Source organism: Camelus ferus, chromosome 32 (assembly GCF_009834535.1).
Source record: "Camelus ferus isolate YT-003-E chromosome 32, BCGSAC_Cfer_1.0, whole genome shotgun sequence".
Lineage (NCBI taxonomy): Eukaryota > Metazoa > Chordata > Mammalia > Artiodactyla > Camelidae > Camelus > Camelus ferus.
In genome coordinates, this window is record NC_045727.1 from 9,539,003 (window position 1) to 9,551,989 (window position 12,987).

The 12,987-nt window shown below is 41.4% G+C and overlaps 1 pseudogene; it reads right to left on the reverse strand.

Moving 5' to 3' along the window:
- Positions 1–5,012: 5,012 nt before the first annotated feature.
- LOC102505012 lies at positions 5,013–12,860 on the reverse strand (annotated as a pseudogene).
- Positions 12,861–12,987: the final 127 nt, after the last annotated feature.

A 12,987-nucleotide genomic window follows, 5' to 3' on the forward strand; every position in this document is an offset into this window, starting at 1 on the left:
AGCAAAGGGATAAGGAGGGTAATCAGTCAAGCACTCAACTAATTAAGAAAAGTAACTGTCTACTTAGAAAAGTAGGAAGATCCTGAGCCAATGACCTAAGCATCTTAGACAAAAAGAACTAATAAACATCAGAGCAGAGATCAGTGAGATAGAAAACAGAAGAACAATGGAGAAAATCAAGGAAACCATAAGCTTGCTCTTTGAAAAAACTTAATAAAAAAAACTGAATAAAAAAGAAAATACAGTATACCAAAACCAGAGACATGCAGCTAAAGCAGTGGTGAGAGGGAAATTCACAGCACTGAACGTTTACATGAGAAAAAGGTCTTACAGTCAATGATCTCAACTCTCACCTCAGCAAACTAGAAAAGGAATACAAAATAAACATAAAGCAAGGATAAAGATGAGACTATAAACCAATAAACTGAAAACAGATAAACAACAGAGAAAAATCAAAGAAACAAAAAGCAGCAAAACCAAGAGGGGTTTATTCAAAATATGGAAGGCTGACTCAAAATGCTGCACATGAATATCCATAGCAGGTTTTATCTGTGATAGCCAAAAACTAGAAATATTCCAAATGTCCTTAAAAAGAGCAATTCTGTTTCTACACACTAGCAAAGAGCAACTTGAACATTTCTAGATAATAGCAAAGAATAAAACAAAATTTTAACACATATCTTACAATCAGCAGGCAACTTAAAACACTTATTATATCTGTATTACATATGTTCAAGAAGAGAACCAGAGATGTGGAATATAGAACACCCAAATCATTTATAACAGGATAAGCAATAAGAAACACTTAGGAGTAAATATAACAAAAGATACGCAATACCTGTACACTGACACTGCAAAACACTGCTGAGAAATAGTAAAGATTTCAACCAATGGGGAGAAATACTACATTCATGGGGTGGAAGATTCAACACTGTGAAGCTGTCCCAAACTGATCTACATTCAATGCAATCAAAATCCCAGGTAGGCTACTTTATAAAACTTGACAAGCTGATTCTAAAAGTTGCATGGAAAATGCTAAGGGCCTAGAATACCCAAAACATATTTTAAAAACAACAAAGCTAAAGAATTAGCAAAGCCCGAATTCAGTCTGTTATAAAGCTACAGTAATCAAGACAATGGGGTGTTGTCATCATAACACAAAAATAAGTCAATGAAACAGAACTGAGAATCCAGAAACAGATCCACACATACATGACAACTGATTGTCGACAAAAGTGCAAATTCTTTCAGTAGAGAAGCAACAGTTTTCGTCAACAAATGCAACTGAAACAACCAAATATCCCTTCACCAAAAATAAATGAATAAAATTCAACCCATACCTCATACCATGTATGAAATGTAACTCAAGTTCAAGCATATGCCTAAATAGCAAAAACTACAGAACTTTCATAGGAAAACACAGGAAAAGAATCTTTATGATGTTGAGTTAGGCAAGGCTGTTTAGACACAGCACCCAAAGTACAATCCATAAAAGATAAAAATGGATCAACTGGACTTTATCAAAATTGACATTTTCTGCCCTTTAAAATTCACCTAAGAGAATGAAAAGACAAGCCATACTGGGAGAAAATATATGAAAATCATATATCTGATGAAAGACCTATACCTAGAATACATAAACAATGTTCAAAATTCAATAATAAACAAACAAACAACCTAGGTTTAAATACAGGCAAAAGATATGAACAGACACTTCAACAGAAAACATATTTGGATGGTAAATAAGCAAGACGCTCAGCTTCATAAGTCATTAGGGAAATGCAAAGTAAAACTACGATGAGATACCGCTACACAGCTGTAAGAAAGGCTAAAATTAAAGACTGGCCATGCCACGTACAGACAGAAATATGGAGGAGCTTTGGAACAAGCCCTTTGCAAAACAGTTTGTAGGTGTCTTAAGAAGATAAACATGCACCTACTTTGTGATCCAGGCATTCCTCTCCAGGCCCTTACCCTAGAGGAGTGCAAGTGCAGGTTCTCGTGAGACCTGTGCACAAACGTTCCCAGCAATTTTGTTTGTACAGCCCCCAAACTGGAAACAACCCGAGTCCGTCAACTGGCAGATGGAGGAACAGACTGCAGTGCACCCATAAATAAAATATTCAACAATTGAAAAGAATGAAATTTTGATGCAACATGGATGAATCTCAAAATAATTACAGTGAGTGAAAAAAGTGAGATTAAGAAAAGAGTACAAACTGTATAATTTCATTTATGTAAAACTCTAAGAAGGCCAGCTGATCTACAGTGACAGGAAGGCAGTCAGTGGCTGTGGGAGGCAGGGATGGGCCGTGAAGCTGCACAAGGAAGCTCAACGTGGTGTGTGTGTTAGTTCATTATCCTGACCGTGGTGCTGCTCTCACAGGTGCACACGTGTCACAGCTGGTGGCAATGACACTTTCAATACATGCGGCTTATTGCGTGTTGATTACACCTGAATAGAGCTGCTGAAAACACCACGCGGCCCAGCACGGTGCCTGCACTAAGCAGTTGGCAAAGGTGCACAGCATAGCTAGAGCCGGCCTGGTCATAATACAAGAACCTACATTCTAGCTCCTTCTTGAGTTTTCATCCCAGCAGGAATCCCAGCACAGTGCACTGTGATGAGTCTGTGGCTTTGGTTCAGCATGCAGCTCACACAGCGCTAAAGCCTCTGACCCAGGAGTGCTGTTAAATGTCCAATCTGTGACACCAGTGCGGCGTATGGAAGGGTCTCATATAAAACACAATCTGTGTTACCTAAATAGGAAGCACCTAAGGGTCCCTCGCAGTCTGGAAGAGGATGGGCTGGTGGACAGAGGGTGTTGCCACATCGACCGTCATCCATGCCACGCTGTGCAAAGACCCACAGGCCACTCGTGTGACCTTCTGGCCTTCTAAGCCTTGCGTGAGTGTGGGCTTTCTATTAACTGTGGTCGTACCATTGCCCTGTTGGCCATGGTCATCGTCACTCCAAGCATATACCTGTTGGGGGAGGGGCAGAATTTTTCAACATTTCAGAAAATTTTCTTTAAGTTTATTTCAAAATTCTTGCCAATGACTACAGATGAGTTTTTACTTAATATTAACCCACTGAACTCATTCATCTATTTCGTTCTGTTACAGGAAGCAGGGAGGTTTTCCTCTTTAACTAAATGCAATAACTAATTTCTTCCTTTATTTTGCGAAGAAAAGTGATCAAAAATAATATGTTCACTTTTCAAGTAATGCATTTCTTGGCTTTACAGAATTAGAAAGTATATTCATTTTTAATTCATTTTGATTGAAGCACAGTGTGCTGATTCATTGTCAGAAATGAATTTAAAAGTATGTCACCCACAAGCCTGCCTGCCCATGGCCTCCCATGGCAGAAGAATGAGGAACACCTGTCAAGGATAACTTAACTTCTGACATGAAGTACATATATATATCTCCCCATAAGACACTTGAGTGGGACCTGCGTCAGTCAGCACCTCCTTCCTGGGTGCCTCTACTCACCCTGGCTCCTGGGCAGGTGTACACAAGAACCCAATGGACCAACCCAGCCCTCCTGGTTCAAGAACCAGGACTCACCTCCTTTCCTCACAAGCTGCACTTCTGAAACAACAAAGACTTGCCAAGATTTCACTTACCTGCCCTGCATCAGTGACCGCCAGGCAGTGCAGGACCCTGAAGTCCATGTGCACAATCTTCTTTCCACTCAGCGCTTCCACCACCTGCGGCTTCCTCACGGGCATGTCAGAGCCACGGCCCAGCCTGAAGTAATCCCCCTTCCCCCTGCAAGGAGGTCAACAGATTTTAATAGATGGCTGCGGTCTGGCGATGGCCCACCAAAACACACTCATTGCCACGGTGCTGCAGCAGCTCACTGACATCACACACAATACCCAAGGTCTTTAAAATCACGGTACAAAATACCGTTCACTGAAATTAGTTCATTAATTCTTCTAGCAAGATCCTGAATGTGTGTTTCACAATATTGAAGCTCCTGGTGGAGGTTTCACACAAACAGATTGAAAACATGATGTCCAGCCTCAAATGGCTCTTAAAATATCTCTGTGCTCTAATTCTTTCTCAACCTGCTTCTGGCTCAAGACACCCGAGCTAAGGCCATTACACTGTCCATGGTCAGCTGGACAGTCCACTCCTTTCTGATTTAATAAAATCACCCTTCACTCAAAACACACCTGAACTCTTTCAGGGACCGAAGAAATCAGAAATCTGTTTCCCACCCATTTGACTAGTAGGCTTCTTGCACAGCAAGAAAGCAGGAAGACCCATTATACACACCTCACCTAAACAAGACAAGCTAAATTTCTCGTGTTCTTCTGTAAATGGCCCAATTATAATGGGAAATGTCTTCTGATAATATTGCTGCTAATCCCAACTCGCATAAATAAAAGGACAGACAGGCTTACTGTGTCTTACAAATGCCAATACCACCATCCCTTCCATACAGCTGAAGGTGATGGATGTTGTGTGAGCTGGAGGTCCCTCTTCCTGACAGGACTGCGTTTCCGTGCCCAAGTGTGTTTGGAGGACTTAAAAATCCAAACGTTCCCCCCCCGAAATAAAACAAAAACAAAACAAAAATGGGGAGAAAAAAAAGAAAAACAGAAAGGAGGAAAAAAAACACCCTCTTGGGGCCCTTTATGCAAATTATGTGCAGTGCCTTTTATTTTAAAATTAGTTGGCAACTGATCAAGACCAACATCGGAACAGTAAATTTTGTGGAATAGAAAGACAAAAAACCCCACTATGACTGGGATGTAGCAGGTTAAAATGAAGGAGGCAAAAAGAGGACACCTCTGAGCTATCCATGAAGATGGGTTTGGACATGGCTCTTTTAAAAACTTCATTGTCCCTTTGCAATCTTTTCAAGTTAAAAAAAAAAAGTCAGCTTTGCCCTCTTGTAGCGGATGAGTGTTGTTAATCTCCTTCTGATTCAAGCAGCTTTGCACTTTGTTTTTTGGAAAAAAACACCATTTCTATAAAAACACACAAGAAACAAACTCGTTTCAATTTAGTCACGAGCTAGCTACAGGACTCTGCTGCACACAAACTCCTGTCATGGGGGACTCTTCTCTGTCAGCCCCTTACCTCATTGTCCGATGTCCTTCAGTCAGGTAATGTGCAGGACCTGTATTAGCAGAAAACTGGTACGTTGGATGTCCAGCTATGCCAGTCTCTTGGCGGGATTGGAGCAGATGGTTAAATTAACGTCCATAGCTCCATTCTGTCTGAAGTCCAAGGTATTAGCAGCCACTGGGCGGTTCTGCTAGGCCTGACTGCCTTGATTGCCAGTAGAGGAGGAAGATGTGGAGGAAGAAGTAGTTGAGGAGGACAGGGATGTCATGGAGTGGTGACAATGGCCAACCTCCATAGAATCCTGGGTAGAGGAGCTATTTGTTGGAGAACTGTAGACCCTTGGCCTGGTCCGGTTACCCAAGGCTCATTGTCCATGGTGGTGCTGGGAACTGTTTCCATGGTGATGATGCAATGCATTCTGTTGAGGGGCTACATGAAAGGCTGTTCCTTGAACGGGATGAGTTTCAACAGTGACTTGTGTGGGAGCTTCAGTGCCTGACCAACCAAGGGGAACAGGAAATTGCTGGCGCACCTGGAAGAACAGATTTTAAGAGGATTTATTCAGAGAACCGCTGCCAAGTTTCAATCTTCAATGAAAGGCTACAACACTAGCATTTACATTAATTAGAGGGTTTTGAAACTTTAATGTGTTAGATAGTTCTGTAACACAAACTTCCAAATACGTTCAAGGGTAAAAACATTTTACTATGAAATCTTCAGCAAGTTATACCCATAAACAGGCTCATATATTTTACTGGCCACCTTCTTTCCTTGGGAGCACTGCTTATGCCAGGCGTCAGCAAACTTTTTCTGGAAAGGGCCAGAGCGTAAATATTTCTTATGGGTCACAAAGGAATTCTTTACTGTCCCCCTAAAGCCCCTCCCCTCTCCATCTTTCCTTTTTTGATAAAAGCCCTACTACTCATCCAGCGGCGTGACCAACCCTCCATTCAGACAGCCAGCGAGCACTACTGAAGCCACCTCCAAGCCAGAGCCCAGCCTGGCCTCTCTTCTCCATTTCCAAAACCTGACCCTAGATGAGGCCACTACCATCTCTTGCCCAGACTAACAAAACAGCCTCCTAACTCAATCAACTCCCGTCTTCCATCCTTGCCTTTTTCCAAACCACTCACCAAAGAATAGGAAGAATAATTCTTTTTTAAAAGCACAAATCCAAGTTAGGCAAGAAAAGGAAATAAAAGGCATCCCAATTGGAAATGAAGAAGTAAAACGGTCACTATTTGCAGATGACATGATATTATAAAGACTCCATCAAAAACCTGTTAGAACTAATAAATGAATTCAGTAAGGTTGCAGGTACGAAATCAGTAACAGAAATCTGCTGCATTTCTGTACACTAATAAGGAAATATCAAACAGAGAAAGAACACAATCCCATTTACAATGGCATCAAAAAGAATAAAATGCCTAGAAATAGATTTAACCAAGGAAGTGAAAGACCTGTATATTGAAAACAAGACACTAATAAAAGAAATAGAAAACAAAATAAATGGAAAGATAGTCCATGCTCACAGATGGCAAGAATCAATGTTGTTAAAATGTCTAAACCACCCAAAGCAATCTACAGAGTCAATGCAATCCCTATGGCAAAATTCCAGTGGTCTTTTTTAAAAAAATAGAGAACAAATAATTCTAAAATTTGTAATCCACAAAAAAACCACTAATAGCCAGAGCAACCTTGAGAAAGAACAACAAAGGTGGAAGCATCATGCTCTGTGATTTCAAACTATAATACAGAGTTATAGTCACTAAAACAGTATAGTATAGCATAAAACAGACACATAGATCAATGGAACAGAAAAGAGAACCCAGAAACAACCCCACACATATATGGTCAATTAACTTATGATAATGGAACCAAGAACATACAATGAAGAAAGGACAGTCTCTTCAACAAGCTGTGTTGGGAAAACTAGATAGCTATACAAAGGAATGAAACTCAACCACTATCTGGTATCAAACCCCAAAATTAACTCAAAATGGTTAAAGACTTGAACCTAAGACCTGAAATCATAAAACTCTTAGAAGAAAACATAGGTGGTAAGCTCTTTGACACAGGTCTTAGTGATGATTTTTTGAATCTGACACCAAAGCGAAAGCAACAAAAGCAAAAATAAGCAATATGAGACTATATCATACTAAAACACTACTGCACAGCAAAGGAACCAACAAAATGAAAAGCGACCTACTGAATCAGAGAAAATATTTGTAAATCGTGTCTCTGATAAGGGGCCAGTATCCAAAATATATAAAGAGCTCATAAAACTCAACTGCAAAAACCCAAACAATCCAATTAAAAAATGAGCAGATCTGAATAGACATATTTCAAAGAAGACATACAGATGGCCAACAGGTACAAAAGAAGATGTTCAACACCATCAATATCAGGCAAATGCAAATCAAAACCATGACAAGTTATCCTCTCACACCTGTTAGAACGGCTATTATCAAAAAGACAACAATAACAAGTGTTGGCAAGGATGTGGAGAAAAGGGAATCCCCACTGTTGGTGGGAATATTAACTGGTGCAGCCACTGTGGAAACTAGTATGGGGGTTCATCAAAAAATTAAAAACAAAACAACCATATCCAGCAACCCTACTTTAGGTATTTATCTGAAGAAAACAAAATACTATCTTCAAAAGATACATGTACCCCCATGTTAACTATAGCATTATTTACAATAGCAAAAACATGGAAAGAACCTAAGTGTCCACCAGTGAATGAATGGATAAACAGAACAATCCAAAACCCATGTGCCATCTGCACAATCTATACAATGCTTATCTCTCCAACCTTTTCCCTCCAGCCACCTGGGCTCTGACTATACAGGGTCTTCCTTCTATTCCTCCACCTGGTCAGAATCTTTCAAATGCCTCAGGGTATTTGTACTTACTGTTCCCTTCTGCCTAGAATGCTCTGATTTCTAATTTCTGCTTGCATGCTTCTTCCACACCCTTTCAGTTTCAGAAGTCTCCCCTCACCACCACGGCTAATGCTGCCCCAACTTCTGCAGCACAGGCTACTAGTTGTCCTCAAAAAACATATTCTTCTTCCTGAGCACATGACTGCACCCCATATACTAGCCTTCCCTGTACAAGACCATGGCCGGTTGTGACTGTTTTAGTCAAAGGAATGTGAATGAATAGTCCCTATGTCATGGCCAGATATGGCCCCTAAATTACCTCCCAAGTCCTTCGCCTGCTGGAGGCAGCAGACCAACTAGGCCCTCAGGGACAGCAGTCGCAGGATGGTAGGGGGAGAGCCACACCCCTAACCTGAATACCCATTCAGGGACTATTACATAAAAAAGAGTACTTTTATTCCTTTAGCTACCATATTTTGGGGGTCTACTGATCTGTTATCAGTTGGGCCCTACTTGAATTAATATAGTCCAGCCAACAACAGCTATTCTCTATTACATTAGGTTTTGTTTATTACTGTGTCACTGTAAGTGCTAGGAAGGCAAAGACTGTGTCTTTAGCACAGTAGCTAGCACGGATCATTAAGTATTTACTCAATGAAGGTGGTCTCAGAATCAAAATTGCAGAAATACTATTGAACTAATCCAGTAGAAAACAGAAAGTTCTCAGAAAACACTAATGGTTTTTAAATTATGAAGCTACTCACAGGGGAAATATATACATGGTCTTGTGGTGGCTCACAGCGAAAGAGAACGTGACAATGAATGTATATATGTTCATGTATAACTGAAAAATTGTACTCTACACTGGAATTTGATACAACATTGTAAAATGACTATAACTCAATTAAAAAAGTTTAAAAAATTAACAAAGCTACTCAAAATTCATGCATAAGAAGAAATGAACAAAATATAACTATACTCTGTCCAGCACCATTTTTCATTTCAGACTTCTCCAAAGGTGATCACACTGACTGTGTCTCCGAACTCTGTTACTGGGAAGCTAAACTGGTAACACTACATGGAGGGCAACTTGGCAACAGCTAACAAAATGACAAACCACATTATTCTTTGACCCAGCAATTTCACATCCAGGAATTTTTATCACAGACAAACTGCATGTGTGGATGATTTACATACAGGGTTATTTATTATGGCATTATTTGTGGTAGTAAGAAAAGACTGAAATAAGCTAGTATGAGCTACTGATATGACTTACAGAATATCTAAACAATGGAATACTATGACTTAAAAAAAATGAAAAAGCTCTCTATGTAATGATACAGAAAGATAAATATATACATACATATAAATTTTTTAAATACACGTGTAACATGTTAAAATAAAAAACCAGATGTGAAACAGTATGCATGGTACGCTACCATCTGTGTACAAAGGTTAGGTGAAGAATATGTATTTGTATTTGCTTGCATGTGTATAAAATATCTCAAAAAGTATACATAAAACTAGTAACATTAATTTAGAAATTAGGTGGCTAGAGGACACAGAAGGGAAGACGGCTCACTGAATCCTCTTTTGTTTAATTTAAACCATGTGAATGTATCAACTATTCAAAAATTAAATGAGAAAAGAGCTGAGGCAAATAAGGCACAACACTGACATCTGTTACACACAGGTGGGGGCCCAGGTGGCTTGGACTACTCCCTGGATCGTTTTGTGTGTTTGCAGCATCAACTGTATTTAGAAGGAGAAAGGGAAGAAGGAAGGAAGGTTGTTCTAGAGAATCAGGGAAAGCCTTTGGCAGTGATATTTAAGACCTGCAGGATACACAGTAGTTACCAAGGCAAGGACAGAGGAAAGGAGCACTCCAGGCTAGCGCAGACAATGGGAGAAACGTGAGAGAGAACACACATTTTATATTCCAAAAAGTGAAGAGCATCCAGTAAGACCAGAGAGGAGGACGAGCAGCCTGCGTAGGGGCCGGACCGCCGGAACCACGGTAACCCTCCTAAGGAGTCTGAATTCTTTTTCAGTACAACAGAGAGGCCAAGAACTGGATCAGACTGCTTGACTGAACACTGACTCGGCTTCAGAGAAGAGAACGGGATAGACTGGTGAATGAAACTGGACGGTGGAGGACCAGTCAGAATAGTCTTTCTAATCAGATAAACTAGAGATGGTTGTCGCAAGGGGGTGAAGTGAGGTGGGGAGAATAAAAACACACACAGGCTATTCAGAACACGCTCTCCACCCTCTGATTCGCTGTGGCATGAGGGAGAGAGGAGTCCGGATCAACTCCCCAGCGCCAGGTGTACGACCTGAGCAAAAGGGTGAGTTCAGGGCCATTTGCACCAAGAACAGGTAAGGGCAGGAGGGCGTGGTGGACGTGGAAATGACGGCAGCTGTTCATGGGCCGCATCTGGAGTGTCGTGTTGTGGAGCCTTTCAAATGATACTGACAGTAGATGATTAGAAATAAAGGCATGAGGTTCAGGAGTGACATGTAGGGCAGAAATAAAGATGTTAAGTGATGTGCCTCAGGACAGTTGCTACGTCATTGGTTAGAGCTGTGAGGTGACCAGGAAGTGTGTCATGTGAGGGAGAGGGGCACAGGGTGGGAGGAGGAGAATCCAGAAAGGAGACAGCGGGGGTGGGATGGGGTGGGACAAGGGACAAGTAAGATGGAGGAGAGAGCTTCGAAGAGCAGGGGCAAGCCAGTGTTGTCAATGTGAGTGAGGAACAGAACGAAGTGACCGTGTGCCCTCTGGCACCTCGTGACAACCACTGGTGACACTGCAGGAGCAGCTCTTGGAGCCGGGAGGCAGCCCAGCTGGGGCGAGCTGAGGAGCTGGTAAGGGGGACAAGACAGAGCCCACAGGAAGCAGAAATGTGGGGCGAGAAAGACATGGGCCAGGGCAAGGTTTTGCTTCCGACGGGAGACCTGGGGATGAGTAGGGGCTGCAGACAAGGAGAGACATGGACAGGACAAACGGAGGCTGGTGACACACAGTGAGGAGTCCCTTTTGTAAGGCTGTTCCTTACACAGTGATGAGTGAGAGAGAACAGAGGAGGCAAGACCAAAGGTTTCTGAGAGGAGAAGAAGGGTTTGAAACCATTATTAAAGAGAATGGGAGAGAGATGATGGCAGAAGAACCAGGAAAGCTTGCCCAGGAAGGCCGGTGACCATGAGCAGACAGCTGCACATGCAGATTTCTGCACCAGGGACAAGGGCTGGTGTTCATCAACTTCAGTTTTATTTCACTCATCAAATAATATACTGGCCTCTTGTTATAAAACACCGCTATGCAGTACTCAGCATGAATTAACTTAGTATTTTACAAACGGTATTTAATGAATATTTTTACTACCACCATCTGCTTCACCCCTTAAAAAATTTACTTAATTAGATCCTCTTTAACAGGTTTGAAAAACAAAAAACCTCCAAACAAAAAATGAAACAAAACAACATGGAGGTGAAAATCAAACTACAATTCAGAATCAGATTCTGATTCAGAATGTAGGCCTGTCCATAATCAAAGGTCACAGGAGGCAGAGAGTGCAGTAATTAAGATGAGCCTCAGAAAGTTACTTAACCCACTGAAGTCTCAGTTCCCAATGTAACATGAAAATCCACACTGTGTGAGGCTCAAAATGCTGCCGCAGTAAATGAATAAACACGGAAAAAACACTTGGAGCAATGGCTGGTATGCGCTCAATAAATGTGAGCTATTTCTAAACAAGGATGTGATTCTTCAGTCAGAAATAAATTAGAATGCCTTATAAACGAGGAAGGTACGGCCCTGAAGAGTAAATGACACAATCATTCAGAAGACACCTCGCACCCAGTACTGCCCCCCCAGGCACGGCAGGGCACGGGATGAAGGGCGGTGCCAGGGCCCACCTGCGGGCTGTGTGTCTCGCAGTCCATGGCCTGGACAGCCGCGGAGAAGTGCCCGCTGCTGTGCAGGTGCTGGTGCGTTGGGTCCGACCTGGCTCTCCCACTGCTGCTCGTCCCCGACAATCCACCTGAAGTATCACAGCACAACACACCTTGTGAGTTGAAAGCTAATTCTGTCCAAGTACATATCCTGCAACTGTACCATTAAAACTGGAACTGTGTCACCAAAAAAAATTCTATTAATGCGAAAGTATACCAGAAAGGCATCCAATTCTCTGCGGTCTTTCACATCAACCACTGAACTAAAATGTAACCAAGTTTGGTTACATCGGGAAAACTCAAGCATGTAGACCAAGTATTTCCATTTTAAAAACAATTTAAAATTTTGGTTTTGTTCCCAAGCAGCATTTACTGACACATATAACTAAGTGTTGGAGCTTCAGGGGAGGTGACTTTTTTTTTTTTTTTTTTTTACTACCCACAAAGAACAGATTTAAGGAAAATAGTTCTTCCCTACCCATTAACAAACCTTAAAAACACTTTAAAGTAACCCCCACTTTGAAAAGAAAAGGGTAAACATGTCAAAGCCTAATTAATCTCAAAAGAACCGACCTGAGCTTGAAGACATACCAGAAGTGGTGCCCGAAGACTGTGACTGCTCCATGGCGGGGCTCGTGGACATGCTATTATTCGTGTTTGTACTTTCGTCAGCTGTCTTCTTGAAAAAACTGTGCTGCAGGGCATAGTAAGGTTGAATTTGAGTTTGGGGGTCATAATCAAACATCCTTAAAATGAGGTCTTTGAACTTCAAGTAGTCAGCTACTGTATGGCCCGATTCCCCAGCACGACGCCATCAGGTCATCCTGTTTCTACTCCAAGAATATTATGAAGTTTACGGGTTCCTGGTGGTTTATACTCCTAAAAAGAAAGATGAAAAGACTTCCTTTAAATTTGATGGAATATGTAAAAGCCTACATAACATCAAATATGTTTACTGTATGATATGTTGAGGCCTTTATTAAAAAGAATGCTTTATAGTTAGAGCCTCTGTATTTTCACACATTACTATTCTGAATGCACTGTAGTTCGGAGAAATTCA